The 26613-nt window shown below is 37.3% G+C and overlaps 1 long non-coding RNA gene across 2 annotated transcripts in view; it reads right to left on the reverse strand.

Moving 5' to 3' along the window:
- Positions 1–26613, reverse strand: part of LOC116285062 (uncharacterized) — a 1093935-nt gene that overhangs the window by 653267 nt on the left and 414055 nt on the right. For both annotated transcript variants that reach the window (XR_004194719.2, XR_012063121.1), the window contains exon 4: positions 6379–6542. This is a non-coding gene — a long non-coding RNA (uncharacterized lncRNA). The remainder of the gene's footprint in view (positions 1–6378; positions 6543–26613) is intronic.

A 26613-nucleotide genomic window follows, 5' to 3' on the forward strand; every position in this document is an offset into this window, starting at 1 on the left:
CAGGCTGTCAATTACTGCCAATTTACAGGGCTAAGGGAAAAGGCTTTATGGCCTCTTAGAAGCAGAGAAAGAAAAGAAAGAAAAAACTGTGGGGTGACTATGAGCTGAGGAGATGCTATCAATATGTATATTTTGCTTTGCCATTAGTTAATTTTCTAGAGCTCTGCCTTGTAAAAATCTGCTATCACACTGACAGCTAAAGGAGAAATATTAAAGGCCACTCGGTGTTCACATACTAGTTTGTGGATAAACTGTAACTTTCCCCAAAATGAAGCCTATAAACCAGTGAATCCCAAACTCTGGTGTCTGTTAGAATCATCTGGAGGGCTTGTTAAAGTAACCCCAAGCTTCTGACTCAGGATGTCTGGGACGCCATTCGATAACTTGCGTTTGAAGCAAATATCCAGGTAAGGATTATGCTACCAGTGAGGGATTACACTTTAGGAACCACTGCTTTAAACATTACAGTAAACTTTAGTTTTAAGATCATTTTGTTTATCAGTTGATACAAACACTGCACCTGTGTACACTAAGCTTAAAACAAACAAACAAACAACGATGTGAAAGAGGTATTGAGTCTGGTATATGGAAGGTGCATTACAGGGACCGAATCCACAGGGCAGAATTGCCTGTTCAGTGTCCACGCATATTTGAGAAGAAAATGAGGAGGAATACAATGATAGGCATGCCTGACATTAAAGAAAAGCTTATTCGTGCCTAATGCCATGGAGAATTTGTTTAGGAACAATTCACAGGCATGGCAGTCTGACCCTGCGGTGAGCCGAGTTCATGAAGTCCTTAACTGTTGGCTGCGGACGTGCAAACAAAGTACAGTAGGTGATAATACAGGCAGATGTCACGTACAGTGGTGACAAACCTCCCCCTCTCAGAGATAAAGGGCAGTGTTTGACCTAGCCTTTCCTTAAGTTTCTTTCTGATTCTTTCCTCTATATCTATCTTCCTCTTGGGGAAGCTAACCCAGTGGTATAGCTACAGTCCATTTTGACAGGTAACCCGAATTGGGAAAACGATACGCTTAAGTGTTAGAAGAAGATACTATGATTGACATCGGTAGTTCTCAGCTGGGGAATTGTGGACCCCTAGAGGATGCGTGGCAATGTCCGAAGACATTTCTGATCCTTGCAGCTGGGGAGGTGCTGCTGGCATCTAGCGCGTGGAGACCAAGGCTGCTGCTAAATGCTCTACGCTGTGTAAGACAGCCCCCCCCTACCCCGCCAACAAAGAATTGCCCAGTTCAGAGTGTCAACAGTGCCAAGACTGAGAAATCCCGATATACACTCAGGAAAAACAGGGACTGAAAAGAATCTATCTCTTCACATTCACTACCTTGACTGTGAAATATATATATATATATAATTAGACCATAGTATAGAATCACAGAATCTCTGCAGGTGATTTGGTCACAGCCCAGTTCACCCTTATGACCTGGCATCTTGCAACCTTATGCATGAAATGAATATACTAGACTATTAAATTAAATTCCTATCTAACATAAGTTTAATTTTCTTATTTCTTTGTTTTATTCATTTGAGTAAGTACTCATTATTATCAAATATAAAAGACTCTAATTGTCTCTTATTATTGTCCCCTTGGTGGTGATACTGAGGGCCACTCTCCTGAGACAGCTGCCAGGACTGACAGCTAAAGAGCCACAAAAACAATCTCTCCAAATCTTACTCAAGCAATGCAAGTTGATATTTCTTTTGTAATACAGTTGACATATTAAAAAAAATTATAAACACAAATTGCTCAAATGAAAGCATTTTGAATAGACTTCTCAACAGAGTTGTGTTTTTTTTTTTTTGCATGCTTCAGTGATAGTGATTCTTTTTATCAGTCAAAGTAAATCAATATTTATGTCATCCAAGAAATCTGACTAATGCTAGGAATTACTGAATAGGCAATTACATTTCAAATGCAAAATTTAACAAAATAATGGTATAATGCAGGAAGCAAATGAAGTAGCAATGCAGTAAAACCAAGCGCTTTTCAAAGAGCCTGCTGATTTGAAGCTTCTCCACAATCCGTTTTCAAACCTTCTTTTGATATTCATAAATTCAAATTAAATAATGGAATTGATGAAAGAAATAGAAGATGTCTTAAAGGTATCATCTTTCAACATAATATTCTTGGGGAGTTTATGACTACAAACAGGGTGGCAGCTTTAGCTACTTTAACAGTGAGCTTCAAGGAACAAGGCTGAAAAGTATGTTCATGAGGAAATATGTCACGTTCATTAAATGCTTAACATATCATAAGTGAAGAGTTATTTTTTTATAAACGCATACGTCTTTCTCCCCTGCTCCAAATTCTAATATGCATTTATTCATCTAAAATATCTCTTTCCTACTGTAGAAGTGGAAAAATAATATGATTCAGTAAAATCATTCTTCTTTGAATTTACACACTTAGCGATTATAATTGTCAACTTAGTTTGACAAATTATTCCTATAACATCCATCACAGGGCCTGAGAATCCAAAAGTAACAGATAAACTCCGCTGAGTCATATCACTCTACTTGTGATTTTGCTTATTTATAAATTTGACATCAACATATAGTTCTACATTGATTTTTTTTTTAAAATCACATCATTTTTTATTACCTGGAAGAAAACATGCAATAAATTACACTTTATTTATGCATCCGTTTGATTGACAACAATTTTTGAATGCTTGCTTGCTTTCCTTCTTTCCTTCTTTAACTAGAGCATTTTTCGGGTACTTAAAGTGACCAAGTCCATGATTTTCCTATGACTTTCTCAGTTTTAGCACTAAAGTTCCATGTGAGTTTGAAAGAAGAAACTTATACAGAAGGCTATATAACCTTCCACTCCATCTAGTGATAATGTCAAGAGTTGTAATTCAATGGGTAGAACACAGAGAAAAACATAGTATATATGTACGTTTACAAAGCAAAAGCAATTCCAAATACATTGATTCAAATAAACCTGAAGCTTAGTTCTGTGAAATCTTTGGACACAAATCTTCTTGAACCTTTGGTTCTGAGTATCAAGAAAGTGATGCAGGAATTACAGTTGACCCAAGCCATGTACTGGGAGCCTGCAGTCCCAGTTTATTTATTCTCTTCAATATCCTCAGTATTTATTTATGTTTTCTCTGGTCTCCAAACCTTCAGTTTTCAGTAAGAAAATTGTCACAACTAGGTTTTTGTATTCTACCCAGAGAGTCTACGTCCTACTGATTCTAGGTTTACTCTCCTCCTAAATCTTAAGCTTCCTCCTACTCGACACGCCTAAAATCACCGTGAATTCACTGGAAAATACAGAGGCACGATAAATGGCAGAGTTGGTAATGGAACAGCTGAGCATTCATTACAAAGTCAGATGAGTTCTTTGTCATTTACGAAGACAGGAGAGACTGGCATTAAAATACGGTTCATTAAAAGTGAATTTTAGCCCAGCCATTTACAGAGCCAAAACATCTGGAGACGATTCTAATTTATACTGGAGTGCCTTCAAAAACATTTGAACTCCTAACTAAACACAAGGGAATTGGTAAGTAGAAGGCTTTGGGTTTTGTGCTGAAGTGACATATCTATTTATTTCTCAGAACACTGCCATACATCAGCCTAAGTACCCTTCAACACAAACTCAGTTACGCTTTTTAAAAGTGTTACTTTCTCCTCACCCTTCAATTTTTACCTTACCATTTTTGCCGGAATACATGTTGACAAATAATTCAGGGAAGTAAGTGGTTAAGCAAGCTGAACTCATTCCCCTCTCCAGCCCCTCGTACAGATTACTCATCCTTATCTAAATAAAAGACAGAGGATCAGAGCTAAGTCAATGGACGAGGTGCAGGGGTACAAATTAATCCAGCGCAACAGACAGCCCAGCAGAACTGTCCCTGCTTGTCGTGCAAAACTGCCCTATCTCAGGAGCTGTCACAAACAACACCCACGCTTTCCTCTCCAACCTATGAATTGAGACTATTTACATGATCCTTTACAACATCATTAGCCTTCACATTTTTCTTTATTTCTCATAATATCTTCTTAGATCATTAAGCAGCAGCTCTTCAACAAGTGAAAAAAAAATCTTACAGTCAGCTTGGGGGAATGTGTGAGTCAACAGTGAGTAAATACCAACTCATAGGAAAAAAAAAATCACTTAGGCAAGGACACAAAGCTGTTTTATTCCAATTCCTATTGAGCAGTATTATATAACATTTTATTCTCCTAATATCTCCTTTTTACCAGGAAACAAAAACAAACACAAAAACAGCACAACCGTATCTTGCTAATAGTTTCTGTATCCAATTTCAAATTTTATTTTAATAGCAAAGACTTTCCTGGTCTTACCAGTCAAGATAAATTAAGGTTTTTCTCTGTTTTTCCTCACTGGGCTATTCAAATCTCTACTGACTAATTTCTATCTGTCTTGGATAAAAGCGTATGTCTCCCTTCCCGAAATGGCTTCCATATTTTCCAAGGGCAGAGACATTGCAACTTTAGTGTATTTCCCAAATACCAAGCCCAGTGCCTTCCCCAGGACAGGTGCTCAACGGACCTCTAAAATTAGGCAAAGTGTATCACCAGAGTTGGTCAAGGACGACCTTTGTTTAACATGCTATGTATAGTGTCATTTACATTACGTTAGAAAAGGAAGTTTTAGTTGTGTATGTGTATTCCTCCACCAAATCTTTTGTTTAGAAACACACTGGAATCTGTCATAAGCTACTATCAAGTTTACTGTCTCACCATTCATTTATTCACTTAACAAGTACCTGTTCCTAAGCATGCATTAAAATAACAAGCATTATATGCCTTACTTGCACTGTGGGTCATAAACACAACAGGGAGCAGAACCCAGATTTCAATCCAGATCTGTCTGAAGCTTGGTCTCTTTCATCTCTGTCCCCTTTTGTCTCTCCAAACTTCGGGCTGGATCCAGTATGTTAAACTATACACTGAGTCAGATTAGTTTGTTACATATTTTGTTAGTGACAGCTGTCATCTGTATTCATATTGTTCTTATTTCTCTTCTTCTGTTTCAAATTCTCCCCTATGCAACTCCTTTCCAATGCTTAAGGATAACACATAATCTGTTTATAAAATATTCATAAACATAGTGATCGATATTACATTTTATTTGTATCTGAGCTGATATCCATCCAGTGCATACTGATATGAACACACTGCTTGTTGCACTCTTGTTGTCCAGGGTGGGTGCCATACCATTTTCTGTGTCACCCCCTCTCCACCCCCCATCTCATCCAGAGCCTCGTGATCATGGTGTCCAAGGGGAACCAAGACTCATGTTAACTTCCTGCTGCCAGTGTGGCCATCAAGGGGCCAGTTACCAACCCGTGGGGCAAACAGGAGATTTATTAAATCATAAATCACATAGTACACATTTTTACTTTTACTTCCAAAGCACTTTCTTTTCTACTGGTAAACATACCTAGTGTTCTTTTAGGGAACTCCACCTTTGACACCAGGTGAAATCTTGGTAGGACGACACCCAAAGTTTTCTGTCAGTTTCCCCTGTACCCTCTCAATGGGTGGGCATGCTGTTCAAACAGAACCAATCCAACTGTCACTCACCAAGGAATTCAAATCTTGGGCAAAGAAACAGTCTAAAAATAATTGAATGAATAATTAAGAAACTCAACCATTTGTCTTACTGGCACCACTCTGACAAAACTCTTAGTTTCCATCACATGCATTCTCACGTGGAGCTGTGTGTGTGCTTCCCGAGGGTGGTGCTCCTTACTCCACACCCCCAGGCATTCCACCAATCATGTCAGTGTTGCCAGTTGAATTGCGTTTTCCACAAATACATGTTGAAGTCCTAACTCACAGTACCTGTGGATGTGATCTTATTTGGAGATAAGATCTTTGTAGATGCAACTGAATTAAGATCAGGTCGTTGGAGTGGGCCCTAATCTAACCTAACTAGTGTCCTCATAAGAAGAGGAGACACAGAGACAAATACTCAGGCAATAGGTCACGTGATGACAGAGGCAACAACTGGAGTGATGCGTCTATGAGCCAAGAACTGCCTAGAAAACCAGAAGCTAAGGCAGGCCAACACCTAGGTTTCAGATGTTCAGCCTCCAGAAATGTGAGGGAATAAATTCCTGCTTTTAAGCCACCCAGTCTGTGGTACTTTGTTATGTCAGCCCTAGAAAACTAAAATAGCCAGGTCTCTCTTCCAGCCTAGTCATAGTAATCCTATTTTAAGCTGCCACTTATTGATCTAAAAAATCCACGCGATTCAGCTCTGACCAATGAATCACAAGGGGAATCTCCTAAGAGTCTTCTGGAAATGGATTTTCCTCCTAAGGAAAGAGACTGGCACTTAAGAAGAGATGCATTTTCCCCACCTGCTTACCTTCTGCTGCAGAAACTGTCTTGTGGAGTATTGCAGATGTCTTGTAACCATGTGGTAAGACATCACCAACACACTGAGTATTTATCAGAAGTGGAATGACCTTGGGTACTTGTATAAACCATTGCATAAAGCCTGGAATCAGTAGACTCTGGATGTAGGTGAGCCTAAAACATACAAACAAGCAAAAAATATTACATTAGCCATTTTCTGTTGTGTATTCTACTATCTCTAGTCAAAAGCATCTTAACTATACAATAACATAATCTGGAAATTCCGTAAGTACTTCAATCCAGTACGTCAGCTGGTCAACAAGTATGGTGACAGTGATCAGATGTATGAAGGTAATCTCTGATTAGCGCAAAGACTCTGCGTGTGCTGTCTGGTGTTGGAGTACATGATGTACTTACGACGACTACAAAGTAATTACGGCTACAGATGTTGGATCAGTCATGCTGGAATCCCTAACATATCGTGAAAACTGGATTCCCCTTTAGTCTATTTCAAATATTTTCAAGGTCCTTGGGACACAGACTTTGGGTATTTTTAGGTTTTATGTGGGGGAGAATAAGAGAGAGTAAAAACTGGGACAGGGAAATAAGGAGAGAGTGACAAAAGTACATGAACATCCCTCATGTAATGCAAACTTGGGGCAGACCAAGAGTTTAATTTTGTATTCCTGAAATCTGGATATGGAGGCCTGAATCATAGCAGAGCTGCACACTAAAAACTTCGTTTTGGTAAAGAAGTCTTTTGTGCAGATTTAAAGACATTGAACTTAGTTTGGGAAGAGGCATTGTCTTGTTGAGTCAGAGAGTCCTTATCCTTTCAAGTAAACCAAGCTACACATAGGTTAGGAGTGCATTTTTCTTTCTGTCTCTTTGTGTTTGTTGAATGCCGGCATTCTTTCTCATAATTGCCCCCCCTTGCAAATCCAGATACTACGGCCATGTTCACAACAGAAAGTGGGTGGTAGGACAGAGAGGCAGCTATGTCTGCACTGATTTACCAGGAATTCCATTCCACTTCCCCCAGCAGACCTTCCTTTTAGGCTGATTAACTTCAAGTAGCCCTCAACACCACCTTCAGTTGCAAGGCAGAATGTCAAAGCAAGAAAACAGAATTCTTACAGTTGAGTAACATCAGTCATCATCTGTTATCCACCAGAAACCAAAACATGGTATTCTAAGCAAGGTAGAAAGAACAAATAGATCTGGGGTGTGCAAACAGTAGAGTCTGCCACACTAAGCATATTAATAAAAGTGTCTAGGTAGTTCCTTATCTGAACATTTTGGTTAACACAAACTTCCTTTGCCACAATTTCACATACAGTCAGAAGAGAGTTAACGTTATCTGCATGACCTAGATGAGCTCAGATAAAATAAAAACACCGATGGATGTGTTTTAATGGCTAGGCTAGTGCTTATTTGCATGTTGGTTTTTGAAAACGTAAAGGCTTTTTAATATAAAACCTGAGGCACTACTAGCGTGGGGCAAAAACACTTTGAATTTACTAGATGTTGAGTTTAGTATTATAGAAAAGTATCATACGGAACGGTGTGGAATTGGATATAGATGTTTACTTAATAAGATTTCAGTGTGTATAAATATATAAATAAATGTATATTTGTTATGCTATTATATTGTATTTGGAGTATCTTAGTTGCTGAGTTATCTTTTCTGGTCATGCTTTATTTTTATCACAGGCAGTTTTTCATATTGCCCTATTATCATAGGAATACTTCCTACAGAGAAAACGTGCTTAAGCCATTATGGTAAATGTATGGTAAGCACTATATCTCATGTTATGGCTTGCTGTATGATTTATCCTATCAAGTGTGAAAACAAAGGATGAATTATGTCCTCTTTATATAATGTTTATTTTAAATTCTGTAAAGTGCATTGTATTTACTTCCTCGGACTCTGTTTTCTCCCCATTATTTTCAATCATAGTAAATATTTGCACTTGTAGGCTGCCTGCAACTCCCATGTGCTGGAGAGTGAATAGATAAAAAGATGAAATGATAGAGGAAGAACGAAATTTAGCATCCACCTCCATGCAAATGCAATGCACAGAAAAGACTCTGATTTATGTTTCTATTATGTGAAATGAGGATTTCAATTCTAGCTTTTCACAACTTCAAGGAACTGCTGTTTACCAAGGCAGAGTCATGGGGCTCACAAAGCAGCTGTGTGGCTCTGTAACCATCTGAAGTCCAGCTGTGACTGTGGACTGTCAAGCATAGCAGGATGTAGGGAAACTTTCCGGAGACCGTTTCCGGTGTCTATGCTCAAATTCAGCCCAGGAAGGTTTTCTGAAAAATTAGAGATGCTGACTCAGCTTGCTGCCTCCATGCTGTGCCGGCAAAATTTGTCTTTTTGAAAAATAACATTGGCTAAAAATGCCAGGTATAATTATCACTTATAAATCAAGCCTAGGAAGTCCACTTTATTCACAGATATAAAATTAGAAGTATTTATATGTATCATTCACCTTCTACAAGCTATCAGAACACCCCATGACCTGGTGAGAAAAGAAGGTGAATGTTGAGAAGTTACCAATCTGATCCATGTATATAAATCACTGCTAGGCTAGATAAATGAAGGTGATCTGACTCTGAGAAAGTAAGTGTAATTACCTTCTGAAAGTCCCAAGTAAAAGCCATGTTTTCAGCAATGTTTAGACAATGGGGGAGGGTAAACAATTTGCCTAAAACCAATCTGTGAAATGACCAATTCCCATCAAACTATCAAAAATATGTTAAATCTAGTCCAGAATATGTTATAGCTGTTTATTGCCAGGGCATGAGCAGGGCCAAGGACAGGTAAGGAGGCAGGAAGAGATCTGAGTGCAAATGCAAGGGCCAGGATGGCCTCAGGGGCAGGAAACGATGAATCGGCAGAGGGTTCTCAAGATTAAAGAGGAAAGTTTGTGTTTATGGAAAAGCGTCACCCATTCTTAGAAAATGTTCATAAATGAGGAAATGCTAGGTATAGAAAATCAGTCCTTCCCGTAAATTCAATATTTGGCAAGTTGATTTTCACTGAAATGGCTTTTGGCAAATTGATGTTGGCTGAGTTCAATGGTGTCAAAAAACACTTAATACTTTGGATTAAACTTTTCTTTGGGAAAGCATGGGAAGTATTCCTTGCAGTAGCATGAATGACGTTAATCTAATCCAATCAACAGCTGGCTCTGCACTAGAAGAGAGGGTGGGAGGTCAAGCTGACCTGGGAGGAAGGGAAGGGATATTTGATTTCAGGGCTTCTACAGGTGGCGACTGATTGTGAATAACAAAAAAAGGTAGAGAACAAACTAAACGTCTGGTAATAGGGCAATAATATACGGAATACAGATTTAGGCACTTATGTGATAATGAGTATTTATCAACACAGAAAGATACACTATATAATAGACTGTGAGAGCAGAAATGATCTGATTGGCTCATTATTAAACTTAGCACAGTACCTAGCATAAAGGAAAATAAATCAAATTACCATAGATAATATGAAATACCACTTTTTTTTAATTGAAAGGAAATTTCCTAAGGTTTTTAACAGGGCTAAGTATTTTTAAGTATTTATCTATAATTTCTACCTTACAGCGATGAACACATTTTAATCTTTAGAGAAAAAATAAAATTCAACTAATGGAATTCCACTGTCCTGAAATAGTTTGCAAATGTCTTCTTGTTTTTTGGTATCCTTGAATTCAGATTGTATAGGTGATCCTTTTTTGCCATTTGGCTAATATATTCCATTGGACATAGTGACCAATCATGACTCCCTACCCCAACACCACAAGAAAAAAAAAAGCTCCATATAGTCATCCTGTAACTGATACTTAAGAAGAGGTATGTTGTATGTAGCATTCTGCTTAGATCTGCTGAAAGCATGCAGAACAACATGGCCTCCGTTACCTTCTGCTTTCGTATTTATTTTATACATTTATATATATTATATATATATTGCTGTGGAAAGGCCACCAAAGTGGGTACTGCATATTAGATAAGTGGTGACTATCAATAAGTTAGGAAACAGAAGCTTTGCTCAAAGAATCCTTTCGGACAGGAGGTGAGAATACAGTAGTTTAAGGTGCTGGAAAATACCCCTTATAAAATAATAGTTACTCAGAAATCATCGTTAGCATGTGGATTTTGGTACAGAGGTTCATTCATACTTAAAAATGGTTTGTTACACTTATTCTTTACCCAATCTCAGCTTCTAAATGTGTCTGCAGGTTTCTTAGGTAAAATTTGGTTTAGTAGAAATCTTAATTTGGTTGGAATGCTTTCCTTAGTTCCAAAGTATTAAGATATTCTCCTAAGTGATTTTATTGTGAAATAATAAAATCCCTTCCCGCTCTAACCTTTATCTTTGTTCAAGGGAAGAATATTTATATATTGCCACCTTTTCACACACAGTGATTATTTAAAGAAAGACGTTTGCATAAGAATCCATCTGGTTCAAGTGTATAGGAATATTTCCTTTCCTCACATAGGTTCTTTTTTTTTTTTTTGAAAAAAATTATCCATAGGGGAAAAAAAAAGATAGATGTTTCTATTAGAAAAGAACCTCTGGGCTTGGTCTGGAGGTAGGAGAGTGAGAAATGGAACGAGTGATGTTCTACATAATAATGCAAAGACTTCTATCAAGCATCAACGGGAAACTAAGTTTGAAGTGACAAAGTGCGCCCTCCATTATTCTCCCAGGAAATAAGCTGAGGACCTGGTGGCCTCATAAATGCTTGTGTGAGTGAAAGAACCAACTCTAGGGCAACAGCAGTCCTTGAAGGAAAGGAGTGAAGATGTTCACTCTGAAGGATTAAAGGCAAAAGCCCCAAATTACCTTCTCCATTATTATGATCTTTTCCTTTTGTTCATCTTATTTTCTTCATAGTATTCGTCCTTATAGAAAAAAATATGGATTGCTTATTTCTTGTTCATTGTTTGTCCCCTCCCTGAATTAAAATGTAAGCTTTGTGGAAATAAGGGTTCTGTCTAGGCTCATTGTTGATCTATCCCTTTCCCTCTAAAGGTGCTTGGAACAAAGTAGTTGCTCAATAAATGTTTTCCATTTGAATGTAGGAATAAGTAATACTATGAAGGGTTAAGAAATAGGGCGATTAAGACTTGCCGAGGTCAGAGCCATCATTCACCTCTTAGACATCTTACAGAGCTGGAGGACCTTAGTGTGACAACTGGTGTAAGGAGAAGAGTGTTCTAGTAGAGATGAGAGCAGTTAGGAGGAGAAAGGGGTACAAGAAAGCAACTGTGGTTTTGGGAGACTCAGATACAGATGTTGGAAATCAGTCCAGAGGAAGAAGGTTTATCAAGTAGAAGAAATGGATTCCTGATTTACTTTGAGAAGAGATGAGCTGCTCAACTTACCATCAGTTCTCATAGGACCTAACTTTTAATTTCTGAGTTCTAAAGAAAGATTATCCAATCCGTATTTCCTGAACTGTGTCTAAGCTCTGTTTTTATGGCATGGCAATTGTAGTTTGCAAAGTACATCTGTATAATCCTAAGCATTTCTTGGCTTGCAGTCTGGAAAATGTCAGTGGCTTAAATCTCATGGGAAATGTGTTAAACGTTTTAATTAGATACCATTCTGCTTCTGTCTCTTGTTTTCTGGAGAAACATGGCTCCTGTTACCATCTACCTCCTGAGAGAATTCTACAGACAGGATGTAGAAGACATAGGTCACTCCAACATTGCTCTGACTGTGTTTGTGAATGCGGTCTGTATCTATGTAAAAAGCATGTGTGTTTACAGTGAACAATATTGGGGTGTGCGTATATGTGTGTGTACAGTGTGTGTATGTAAACACCATATGTATGTGTGTGTGCATTATATATATACATCTTCCCTGACTTAGGATAAAAATTCTGGTAGAATGAGTTGTTGAAAGGCCATCATGATTTGTTATACAGTAGCAACCCCAGCTGTCTTCTAGTTTTAAATTTCAGATAGTAATAAGATCCAGAAAGCAGTGAGCATTTCATTCAGTGGGTGTTCTGAATATTAATTGTTCATTAGAAAAGACCAACTGAAGGATAAGAGATCATATGTTCATGACACACAGTAAGAGACATCAAAGTGACTTGGACTGAGAAAAGACCACAGTAAGCTGTAAAATAAAGACCTTGCAAAATGTCATTCTAGATTGAATAACTCAGACATTGGGAAATATATCACATTGCACTCGGTAAAAAAAGAGACCAAAGGTATAAGTACTTGCTTACATTTGTAATATGATTAAAAATTATAATGAAATATAAGCACTTTGGGCTTGCTATGCAGTGACCTCCAGTAAAGCCACCAAATGCATTCCTGAAATGTGTTAAGGAAAATAGAGAATGAGATTCACATACAGTAATGTGGCATTACTAGAACATTGTATTTGTGAGAAATATACTTGAGTCTTTTATGAATAGTCCTAAAAGGTTTTTTTTAAGGACTTATATCAAATATATCCAGGATGGCTCATCATCAGTAGGATCTATGATAATGGACTAGAGTGTATCCAATAACCCCACTGACATCTCCATTCAGATATTTAACAGATATGCCAAATGTGGTATGTCCAAAGGGGATAAAAAATAAAACCTCTTGTACCTTATATTTAGCCTCAAGCCTTGTTTTTCCAGTCTTTGAAATCTCAGTAAATGTGAATGTTACCTACCTAATTGGTCAAACCAAAAATGGCAGTATCATCCTTATCCCTTTGTTTTCCCCTTCCCTTTTATCCATTGGCAAATCATTTTGATCCTACCTCTTAAAATGTTTTTTTTTCTGTCTGCAACAGATATTTGTTTAAAACCTCAACAAATACCTTAAATTCCCACAATTCATTTTCCATATAGCTGTCCAATACTCTGTTTGAAATGTAAATCAGATAATATCCACATCCTGATCAAAATCCTCAAGAGATTTCTCACACTTACTAGAATAAAATCCAAGCCCCTTACCACTTATGATATTGCCCTAGTCCATAATCTCCAGCTGTACCCCCTCCTCCAGTTTCCACCACTCATTGTCCTCTGGATACCTTTTGAAATCCTGTTTCTTAAACAGGCCAAGACAGGGAGGTTGCATTTAAAGTGGTCTCTCCTACTGAATGCAAGTACACGTCTTGGAAGGAATACAGACATCTGAGGACTCAGAAAAATAAATGGTAGCAGGTGGACTGAGAAATGAGAGCAGAATTCGAAGTACCACTAAACTGGTCGTGAATTTACCATTTTCCCGTCCTGTATTGCTTAGCTTGACCTCGACTCAAAGGGAGCACAAAACTGCATACTAAAGACAGAAAGAGCTCCAGGAGTGCTAAAGAACTGGAAAGAGGACTCCTGAAAGGCAGAGAAAGTGGGAGAATTCCTTGCAGTCATATTCTTTCTCTTTTCCCTTGTCTCTTGCCCCCTGTAGCCTGCAGGGAACTCTACAGCAGCCATGGTGGCTGAGCAGGCACCTGAAACTCCGAGGGATGGAAACTTTCTCAACAGAGCAGCCGTGAGCTGAAGAACATGGGGATGAGTCTGTTGCTTCTTCTTCTTCTTGTTACATTTTCACTACCTGCCTCCAAATTCAGACCCAGTTGTGGGAAGGGCATGGAAGAGCAGGTAAACTGTAGTCCAAGCTCTCTGACCAGAGGATCTGGAAAGGAGACTGGAGGGAACTGGGAAGTTTCAGGGAGTTTGCAGAGAGGAGGGAAGTGAAGGGAGAGAGAGACTAATCCCATAAAATTGTGTATGAACTCCTGTGCTCACCTCTCATCTGAACATGTAGGGATCTGACCCTAAATAGGATATCAAAGTCTTTTAAACTGACTGCGATGTAGACCAGGCCCAAAATGGCTGCTAGAAAGTGAACACACCAAGTGATGCAAATAACACTGCAAACACTTTAAAAACTGCACTGACATTGAAACTACAATCCAAACAAAGGAGATCAGAACTATTCGTTTAAACCTGAAAGAAGAAAACCAACCATCTTCTTACGATTTAAATAAAAGTCAGAGTCTCATAACACAATATTCAAAATGTCTAGGATACAATCCAAAATTACTTGGCATATAAAGAATAATGGAAATCTTAACACTTTAAAAAAAACAATCAATATATACCAAAACTAAAATAGCAGATTCTTATCAGAAAAAGACATCAAAGCAGCTATTATAGCCATGCTTTAATAGGCAAGCCAAACACTCATGTGATGAAGAGAAATGAACAGAACGACTGAAAGTCTCAATAAAGAGTTAAAATACAGAAAGACAAGTGAAATGGAAATTTTTTGACTAAATAATACAATAATCAAAATAGGAAATTCACTAGATGATCTAAATAGAAGAATGGAGATGAAAGAGCAAAGAAGCAGGTAATTTCAAGATAGATCAAGAGAAATTAAGCATTCTGAAAAAGAGAGAGGAAAAGAGATTTTAAAAAAATAAGGGGGTGAGAAGGGACAAATTGGGAGTTCGAGATTTGCAGATACTAACTACTGTATATAAAATAGATAAACAACAAGGTTCTGCTGTATAACATAGGAAACTATATTCAATATCTTATAGTGACCCTATAATGAAAACAAATATGAAAATGAATATGTGGATGACTGAAATATTATGCTGTACAGCAGAAACTGACACATTATAAACTGGTGATATTTCAATAAATAAATAAACAGCCTCAGCAACCTCTAGGACAATACCAAAAGGTATGCTGTATATATGTATTTACATGCAATATAATGTGTACACACAGGCAAACTGTTAATAATTCTACATAATGAAACTGAATAAGGAGAGAAAAAAAGCACTTTTGATAAGCTGGTTTGGGGTGGGGGGATTTTTGCTTCTATTTTTTTTCTTTCACGCTCCTTGTATACAGGCTCCTAGAAAGAGTCTACCTCATCGTCTGCAGCTCTGCACACATTGCCTGGCAAACTGTAGGCTCTAAATAATTGTTGAATAAAGAAATAACGGACTGACTCAAACACATGACCTCTACCTTAGTAACAGGCCCACCTTATCATGCTGTAAGAATCAAACCAGACAAACCAAAGAAAGCACACATCACAGAGCTCCTAAGGGAGCACTGGTAAGTGCAAACAGTTGATACTGTCATTATTACTTAGCATCCAGAGCAGTGTAAATTGTGTTTTTCAAAGTAAGTTACTGTCTTTTTGCATGGGCCATGAATTAAACTATTGCCAAGTGTCTGGCCCCAGCGAACTTCCACGTGGTACTGAGGCCAAAGTTCCCTGCACCATGAAAGGAGACAGATGGCGAATGGGAAAGGTAAACAAAATCATTAAATAATGTTCTTTCTGCTGCTTCAAACTCTGTAGTATGCTATTTCTATGCTTTTAGTGATCACTTATGAGCAATGGAAGCCGAGTGAATTCTGATAAGTATTTCAGAAGTGTGGCATTATTATTATTATTACCAATAGTCATGATAGCAACAAGGACTCTTCAAGCACACATCTTATAATTTTTTTTCTCCCACCTAAGGAATGCAGATGTGAGTGCTCCTGCAATTTGAAAGGATAAGTTTAAGTAAAATATGCGGAGAATGGAAATTTACATTAAACAGTCAAAGATATCAAGAGAACATTTAGCTCCAAGAGGAATATCCCCATTCAGGATTTTATTTAACATTTGTTATTGGAAATAAAAAGTCACCTGTGTACATTTGGGCCAAAACTTCTAACTGGTAATTCACAATATAAAATCATCAACTCTATCTATGCGATTTCTTTTTAAAAAAAGAAAGACTAGGAGAATTTAAACCAAAAAGTTAAGGATTGTTAACTCAGATTTGAGGAATGAAAGATAGATTTTATTTTTCAAATTTTTGTGCTATTCATTTTTTCTATAATGTATATATTTAGAAAAACATAAAAAAACACTTGCAAGTATAATAAGGAATTGTAAAGTTGTTTTTTTTTAAGAGTGCAAATAAGATGGGTACCAGGTCCCGTCCTCAGAAGCCAACCCTAGGGAAACTACAAAAGTAATTCATAGGAAGTAACAACCAAAACAATATAAAAATTATTAAAAATTAAAATAAACAAAAGTAAGTAAATATAAATTAGCACTAGGTAGAAAAAAAGCAATTGTGAAAGAGAATGTGTGTGTTCTGGTTGGGGAAAGGGAAGACTGGAGCCTGAGTGAAAAAGGACCTATTTAAGACCATGATTTTCAAAGTGTGATCTCTGGGCCTGCAGCATCAGAATCACCCATGGACGAAGGCCCTGTGAGGACAGTGACAGACCCTCTGAAGGCCTGGAAGAGAGCTCTCATCAGAAGCTGACTCAGCCAGACCTCTCGCCTTGGACTTTTAGCCTCTAGAACTAAAAAAATGAATTTCCGATCTTGAAGTCACCCAGTCTATGGCATTTTGCTAAGGCCACCTGAGCTCACAAATACACAAATGTGACAGAATGATTAAAGATCTCATAAATAAGCCAATGATAGGGTACTAATTAGGAGACAGAATACAAAATCAATATAAAGACACATTTTGGTGACACTGAAGAGTATCAGAGACAAAGTAATTCTAAAACCTCTCACACAGAAAGGTGAGACCACCTGATTGGCATCAGAACTGTTAATATTAGCACTGGACACAGAAAAAAAAATAGTAAACATTTTTAAAGTATTGATGAAAAACACATTATAGATTTCATACATCTAGCAAATCAACAGAAAACAATATATGTGGAAATCGGTGTACAGGACAACCATCAAGACACAGTGTTTATAACTTCTAAATCAATAGATGATAAATCCAGAAAATGGGAGAAAAGAAAAAAAAAATCAGAAACTGTAGCACATTGAAATACAAGATAAGATGGAATAATAAACTGTAGCTATAAATAGTAATTATATTACTATTATAATTTATCTGGGAGAAGAAGCAATACATTTATAAACAGCTAAAGTTTAAATAATGGAGAGTCAAGTAAGTGTTCTGAATTCAATCAGGAAAAGATACTGGGACATGACCACATGAAAAATTAAAGTGGAATGGCATTTTCCATCACATAGAAATATAATGCTAACAAAACCAAGTTTTTTTTACTTCTATTTACCAAAGAATCAGTGAGACTAAGCAATTTTATAAAATATGATTAGCAATTAGCTTAAAGTAATAGTATTCTGTCACTTTCTAGAACACTCCACTCAGTTACCACGAGGCTATTTATACGAGAACTTTACACAAGTTATATTCTTTTTAAAGATGCATAATCATGTGTCTCTAGTCTATTAAGTGACTTCATGTCAAAAAGTGACACAAGCCCTCATTCATTCATTAATTCGAGAAGTGCTTAATATTCTAGGCACTGTCTTAAATGCTGGAAGTACAAGGGTGAACAAGACAGATAAGCTCCCTTCACTGACGGAACCTACCAAGGTGATACAAATGAAATTTGATGTCAATTATAATCTATAAGAACGAAGGTTATTATTTGCTCTGAGCTTGCTTATCAGAAAACACACTTGTACAAACCAAACTAAAATAAACCAAAACTTCTTTTTTCAGCATAAGGTTAAGATAATGGTGTATTAGCAAAACATTACAATTTTGGTTTTTTTAAAAAATGGTATCCCTTCTTACTGCTAAGTACTTTCACGAAAACAGAACCATTTTCATACGAATCAATAAGATTCCATTGAGAACCAACCAACCAACCACCTTCCTAAAGTTATATATTGTGGAGATTTAAATATAAATATGTAAAAATAAATACAAACATAAACACAATAACCTGTGCCTTTGAGGATCCCATTATGCAGGTAAAGAATCACTAATTTATAGAATATAAGTCAGAGAAAAAACATTGACTGTGCACTGCTTTTAATTGGCAAATCAGTATAGGTATACTTTCAAAAAGTGTAATTTTGAAATTTGTGTCTACTAAGTACTTTTTAAAGCTCAGTTGAAGAAGATACATTTTTGGACAATATCTTAAAGATACGTTTTTCATCACTTCTCTAAATCAAAAAAAAAATTTCCTTGACACGTATCATTCTGGGGACCCATATATGTAGCACTGATTTACTAAACTGTGTTTGGTTTGATGCTGTCAACTCTGCACTATGAACAGATTAATGGAATTCACTCATTGTTTAAAGATGTTCTCCTAAAAATGCAGGGAATAAATTTATTTTTAGTGTTAAGAAATATTCTGACTGGGTAAATAAGGGGTGTGTGGGTATTTGTGTTTGCGTACGGGCTGATTTTAATGATCCTTTAAACTTAACAACTAATTATATTACAGCATACTTCCTTCTCACACTATCAGACAGCTTATGGCCATATTTGTGCTCCATTATTAAATGGAATATTTTTCTTCACTGCATGTAATTTGATACTAAACTCACATATGTCTCTGCTTTACTTGGACTGATTTTTTTCTTCACTGTTTTCATTATTTTTAAACTGATTTTATGTATTATGTTATATAAATATTTTTATGCCAATTTAAATCTAATACAGAAGGAGGCAATATGTAATTAAAGTATTAAAATACAAAAAATTAAATGCTCATGAACACTATAAATTTTCAGTAAATTTTGGATTGATCAAATATTTAGATGTAAAAGTGAAACTATACAAATAGAAGAAGCTTTTATGATATTTAAATAGATTCAGAGTACAGAGGTTCTTTCTATTACATCTCAAAACCTAAGCAATTAAAAGTAAATTAAGAAATTTACTCATAGAATAGAAAGAAATTTCCACATGGGGGGAAAAACACCACATGCAATACAAGGCAAAAGAAACATATTGTTAATATATAAAATAAACTTTGAAACCAATAGGTTAAAAATTAACAATCCAATAGGGAAGTGAGTGAAGGATATGAACAAACAGTATACAAATGATGGAATACAAGTGGTCCTTAAGGATAAGAAAAGGTGTTCCACCTCATTCTCAGAGAAAATGGATATTTAGCACCACAGTGAAGTCCTTTTTTTTTCACCTGTCACATTGACAGTCATTAAAATGTTGCTCATATGCTGTGTTGGAAAGAGAGAGAGAAAAAAAAAAGACTCGCATATTGTTGGTGGGAGTGTCAAGTCATCCGATCTCTCTGGAGGGTAACCTGGTATTAATGACCAAAATGAGAGACACACTATATCTTGGAAGTAGCACATCCATTCCAAATTCTGAGTCTACAGATATTCTCACACATGTGATACTGCGTCGAATAGGCAAATACATAGATTAACATACTTCAACGGGGACCAGTTCCGTGGAGTATGCCCTGCTCACAAAATGGAATATTGTGTCATTGTTAAAGAAAAGGAAACAGAATTACATGTTCTGAGGCAGAGAGGTTTTAATATGTATTATCAGATATTTTAAAAAGCAATATTCATAAGAGTTTGTGTAGTGCCTTATCTTTTGTAAGGTAAGAGGGAAATAGAGGAAAGAAGATGTTGAAGGAAAAACCGTGTGTGTTTGTGAACGCATTCTCTCTCTCTAAAGGAGATATGACATGCTAGTTATACTGTTTGCCTCTGGGGAAGGCAGTGAAGACAGCCGAGTGGCTGGGAATTAGCGTAAAGAGAGAGTGGGTTTTTTTTTTTTACACACTATATATGTTTCCTGTGTTTTGAATTTTGTATCATTGGCTTATATTATTCATCCATCCTCCCCCTCTCACCAAAAAAGAAAAGTGAGTATTACTGGTGGGGCAGAAATCAGATGCCAGAATTATCAACCACGGCCACAGAATTAGAATCACAAGGGATTAAAAAAAAAAATACACTCACCCAAGTTTTGCCCCAGATGGTTAAATCATACTACAGAATACCTGCATTGGGGTCTGATTTTACATGTATATTCATTCCCTGGGGATTCTAATATGTAAGTTGATTTGAGAATCACCAGGCCACAGTAAGCAGAGAATCCTTCTTGGGGAAGATGGAATTCACTCTGAACTTGAAAGCTGAGTCAGTCCTAGAAAGATGAAGATCAACTGACTGAAGTTTAGAGTGAACTTACGCATCTTGAGACATCCAGCCAGATGAAATAAAAGCAGGGTCAGACAAAAAAAAGGAGAGAGAGGAGAGTTCCATATGGCTGATTATCCTCTGAGTAAAGTAATAAAGGACATTTATGATATTTGTTATGATCGTTAATGGAGGGATATGTGACACATTAGGTGGCATGGTAGTTAAGATTAACATCCCATTACTTATGTTAAATTATCACTGATAAATTTCAATATGTACATGTACACATCTCTAAGGACTATTGACTGTACGCTACCATCAAGATGCTTTTTGCAACTTACTGCAGAGATTTGGGCCACTGTCAAAATAACAAAACCCCCCTGATACTTTGTTTCACACCAAGACAGATGACACTTTGCCAGGCGGTGGCTACATTTTTCAGCACACAGTAAAAACCAAAGGTGATGGAAAGACACTGCACTTACTCTTAGGTTGTAGGCGTACACCGAGTGTTTGACATGTTGCATCACTAAATACTTTTTACTGAATCTTAATATATTCCTTTAGGAAGATTTTGTAAGGTAGTCAAATTCAAGCCTGTGGATAGATGTTAAAAGTAAATTTTTTCTCCTTATCTGTACATACATGTATGAAGCATTTTCAATTCCCATATTTAAAAAGCTTCTGAAATCTGCCTGTGGCTATGCCCTAGAATACCCAGACAAATTTTTTAGGCTAGAAATTCTATGAATCTGTTTACCATAATTCCCTTCTGTGGGCAAGAAGTGATATTTAAATCATGCCACTGTATAACGAACTTATGCCTCAATGATAAATGTTACTTGCTGAAAGAGTCAAGTTATTTAACTTTATTATATATTCTAAAGAGAAGGTGTTTTCCAAAATGCTCTGAGTATAACTTGGATGTATTATTGTCACATATGGTCCTTCAAAATATTCACCCATGACACTTGCAGGCAAAATGGTTATCACGTGGGAGAATAAAGTAGAACCGTGAGCTTTTGAAGTAATGCTTACTGTGTCAAGCTGTGTGGGATTCATCTTGCGGAGGGAAAAGGTGGTCTCAAAGGTCAAAGCAGTTTCTATGTGCCTTGAAGTACAGAGGGGACAAGTGGACAGACATAAACTTCAAGGACACTCTGAAACTTTATATTTAACATTGTAGAATATTGATGACAACAGCTGAAAATGGGACGCTGCTGGAGAGAGAAATTGTGTGACACCAGGGAAGCTCCTTTTCAGTAAAGCAGCGAAGACATGGAGTTTCTCGGATTAAGAGCCAGTACCAGTTCAGGCTCATTCAGAGGTTGGCACATGGGTGGCCATTAGTATCAGTTGAATGAAGTGTTAAGGCATCTGTCCATATGGATGAGGTCTGCCCTAAAATGATCTAGAAGGAATGATAAGAGCAATACATACGACGGATTTCTCTGTGGGCTCCCTCAAAAGGACAAGTGTCAGAACCGGTGCAAAGCAAAATTTCCTCTAAAAAAAAGGCTGCCTGTCGACATTTCTTCTCTTCTGAAGTCACAAAAGCAAATATTACTTAACAAATTCATTAGCCTCTGGATGGTAACAAGCCTATAACTTTCACAAGTTGTTTACTATTTTGAAGCACTGTTGTTTTATTTTAAAATTACTCTCTTTTTAATCTCCAACATTAAAAAAATGTGCTTTAAACAAATGGTTTATTCTAAATGTCAGGAAAACTCAGGATCGTGCCCTGTTTCCACATCTCCCCTCCACTCCTCCCCAAGCCCTGCAGCACATACTTATTTTTAGCAGAGCTCGTAAACTCTACTAGCATAAACTATCCAAAAATAGAGGTTATTATCATGATTCTGCATGATAACCCTTTGGAAATGCAGTCGTTTGGTGGTTTTAGTTTAAAGTAAATTTGCCACAAGGTGATTCATTTTTCACAAAGGTATTTATACCCTGAATCTCCTGATTGGTTGGTTTCATTGATATGAAATAAAGATATAAAAAAAAAATCCATGAGCACATGTTTTAAGAGCAGAAATATACCTGTTTATACCTGAGGGCAGACATCACTCCCCTTCCTGGGGTCATCATTCCAGTCATAATCCATTCACCTGCACCACTTTCAAAAAGAGGGTCTTCTCATCACCTGATATCAACTCATGTAGTTTTGTGAAATATTTATTTTTGTTACAGCAATGACTACACCCATTACATGTTTGTACTGATAAATAAAAATAAAATAGTAAGTCTTCTGATTTTGTCATCTTCCTTGGGAATTCACTTAGGAAGGGGCGAGCATGAAAACGAATACCACTAGATGTCACTATAAACAGACCATTTTCTCTGATGCAGATTTATTTATTTTTTTCACATTTCCAGGTTTCCTGGACTCTATGGGGGAAATTCTTTCTGGCAGTATTGATTCCATTGGAGACCCTTCTTTGTTTGGTCAAAGGTTGCTAACTGCTAAATTTACATCCTTTTCTTGTGTCCCTTTGCAAATCTACAAAACTGTTTTCTTTAAAGAAGAATTACAGCATGGGGATTTCAAAATTGTCACCATTTTATTAATTAGGTGATGGTGTCATGCTGAGTCGGCCAGTCTATTATTTCTTAGGAAAGATCTTGTAGTGAGTTTGTCTCATTAGAGAACCAGAAGAGCAGACAGATTAGTGCCATACACTGCAACATTAATTAGAGAGTCAGGGTTTCAGGGGCTAGATCATTTCATTGTGACAATGGCAGCAGCAGTTAATTGAGTCTCTTTTAGAAAGCATCGAAGGGGCTTGAGCCAAGGAGAAAGCCCACTATGATTTTCCTGAGCTCAATGTAGACGGGACACCAGAATTATAGGTCATCAACTTAGAAAGACTTTAAAGGTTTCCTAGTTTGTCTAGGTTTCTTGTCCCTCCTTCCATCTGAAGCAGAAATTTCTTCAATGAAACTGCTGAGCAGTGGACTTTAAGAGCATGGAATCTGTGGCTCAGTGGGAGTTTTAACAATTATATTACAATTTCCTATTTCTCGTGTGCAGATCTACTTAATGCATTTTGACCAAGAAATTGATGTGCAACAGAACTGTAACCATCCAGCGGATTCTACACCACATGATTTTAAAAAAAATTATGTCACCTTCAATCAGTTTACACGAACCAATACTTAATCAGGAATACCAGCAATCAACTGCTAAAACGTCCCTAATAATAGACTGGCAGAGTCAGAATAACAAGAGAGATTGAGTAGTCAAACTTCCTTGTGAGCTGACATTTAAAAATTCACATTTTAAAAATGACATTTAGCAGACGAGATGATGATGCAAATGAAATCTATATTTAGGGAGGGGTGAAAACAGCATCTAATTTGTAGTGATTATATATTCTGTTCTACCTGTGGAAATTCTGCTTAAGTCTGCCTAGTGTTCTTTAAAAATACTTCTTTCTCTCTCTCTCCCTCCTCACTCCTCTCCTTTCCGTCTCTCTCTGCAGAGAGAAGGCAAGGACATGGAGGAACCATGGGTAGCCATTCAAATAAACACACCAGCTCAGCTACCAATGGACGGCTGGCCCCAGCTGCCAGTCACACAATGAACAGCCTTAGACATGGGACCCAGTCAAGCCTTTAGGATGTCCCCAACCTCAGACTCCATTTGACTGAAAAGACTCCAAGGTGGAACCACTCAGATGAGCGCACTCAACTTGCAGAACCATGAGATAATAATACACTGTTTTTCAAGACAGTAAATACTGGAGTGATTTGTTACGCAATGGTCAATAACTGGAATGGTAGGCAATTTGTTTTTGAAGGAAAAGGGGGGAAATTGTAAGAAATCCATGGGCAGACAACTTGAAAGAAGGCCTTTGATCTTCTGACTTAATTTTGTGGTTAGCAATACATTCTTTCTCAAATTTTCCGGTGGAATTTTCTTTTCATTAAACGTGAGCTCAGACTTGGCCTTTTCTTTCTCACTTGTCATCGCTATCTACTTTCATTCACTGTCACTCTCAGAAGTTGGTGTGCTTTTCTTTTATTTCAGTTCTGAATAGCATTAGATAGCTCTGTGGCTAATGCGATGTTGGAGCGTACATACGACATTTGAAAATAAACTTCAAGTCATGTGGTGTGAATGTGCCTGTTGAAGGAGGCTGAGCAGTGAAAGGACTGCGATTTGCCAATAATGTGTAGTAGTACAGTGCCCCATCTCAGCTCTGAGATGCTTACTGGGCATTTAAAAAAAAAAAAAACAGTGATTCTCAAACTTCAGTATGCATCCAAAACATCCGGAGATCCGCTAACATGCCAATTCTGATCTAGCAGGATTGAGTCTGAGCCTGATATTCTGCATTTCTTATGTAAGCCTCCTGAAAGAGTAAATAAAATGAGTGGCAGGATTCTGGGGTGTTATTTATCCACTTCTTTTACCTCCATTCTCCATGTCCTTTCATTCTCCATCTCCGTATCACATAAAGCTTGGGCGGTGAATGCTACTTATATGCACTTTGTGAAAAAATATTAAGGAAAGAAGTAACATAATTTTCTTCTAAAGCTTTTGCTCCCCCTCTGCTCCCAGGAAAATGTTTTACCTTTACCTAGGTACTTTCAATTACCTCCTTGCACACACTTTCTGTGCTAAGATTTATTCTTATCATAATAAGAACCATTTAAAAGTTGTGAACCTGAACGAGAGAGTGGCCTTCATTTTGCAGACGTTCTGGTCCCAGTACGGTGAGCAGCCTCTGACAAATGTCGCTGTCTGGGGGCGGCGGGTGTTACCTGCATTACTTGCTTGTTGTTGCATCTATTTGCATACTAAATTTTTCTTCCAAATAAATCTCACATTTTCCCACTCTTTTAATACTTTGCAATAGCACCCTGGACCCATCTATCATCATCATTCCTTCTGTTCCTAAAAATGGCCTCCTTCCCACTCAGCTTACTTCTGCTCTTACTGACAAGTCCCTTCTTCCCACTGAACTTTGGCTTCTAGTTCTCTTCAGATACAGACAAGGTTTCTTTGTGTGGTTTACAAGACCCCAAATAATCAGACCTGAGGTCCTCATCCCTTTCTATGCTCATTTTCAGTCTTTGGCTCCATATTTTCCATCACTCACAGCTAATATCCTCCCTCCAGCCATCGAGTAGTGAGCACACAATCTTCTCTGCCCAGACTTTCTTCTTCAACTGCCCTCCTTCACTTAACAAACTGCTGTGTTTTTCTCCTTTCTCAGCTCAAAATTCACTTTCTCAAAGAGGAATCATCTGCATATAAGTGTGGTTTCCTTATTATAATCTTTCATCACCTCAATGTCCTTTCCAGCAATAACACAGCTGTAATTTTATATTTATGTATATTATTCTTTCCTAGAGTAAAGTGAAGATTCCAGAGCTTGTATCTGGTTTTATACACTATGGTACCCCCAGCTCTTTGTGTGGTGGCTCGATCAAAAACCAGTGGCTCAGTAAATACCTGGTGAAGGTATAAAACATTCCAAGCTATTCATCCAGTGTACCACCATCACCACATTTGCCTTGTTCTGAACCAGCCTTCTCTTTTGCTTGACCTATAACCTTTTACACTTTATCTCCTGTGTTACAGAGTAAGGCAGAAAAGAGCACCAGCCTTTTTACTTAGTGGCATCTCCTCTTTGAGGACAATTCTCCACTTCTCTAGTTTTAAAGTCTTTCCACAATGCCATGTTTGGTTTCTCTGGTTGGTTGTGTCTTTATGCAACTATACCATCCTCTCCTATTCCCACTCAACCAGATCCAGGTCTCTAGCTCTCTAACTATTCTTAATTATTAATTATTCTTAATTATTATTAGTTTTTTTTATTATTCTTCTACAGTTTCAGCTCCAACCAAGGTTGTAACCCTTTTTATAAGAAGAAGATGATGCCTTTGGTCCTGGCACTGCAAATAACCAGACCAATTTAAGCAGTTTCTGGAATTCAACACAAGTGGTATCAAATGGAAAACAGAGAAAGGAGATCTCCATCTCCAGATTGGAAGTTGTTTTGTTTTGCTTTGTTTTGTGGCAGGAAATGAATGGACAATAACTAACACTATTGAGAGTTTGGAAATGAAATGTCAAAAAGCCTAAATTCTCCATGCAGCCTAATGATGGCCTGTTTCTTTCCTCATTTCTAAGCTGCAGACTGGAAACAACTGGCCAGCAGGATGCTCCTGGCCTAGGGCTTTTCTCTCCCTGGGCCTCTCTGGCCAGGCAAAGTCAGGGAAATATTCCTAATCAAGCATTTACAGT

The sequence above is a fragment of the Vicugna pacos genome, chromosome 22 (genome assembly GCF_048564905.1).
Source record: "Vicugna pacos chromosome 22, VicPac4, whole genome shotgun sequence".
Lineage (NCBI taxonomy): Eukaryota > Metazoa > Chordata > Mammalia > Artiodactyla > Camelidae > Vicugna > Vicugna pacos.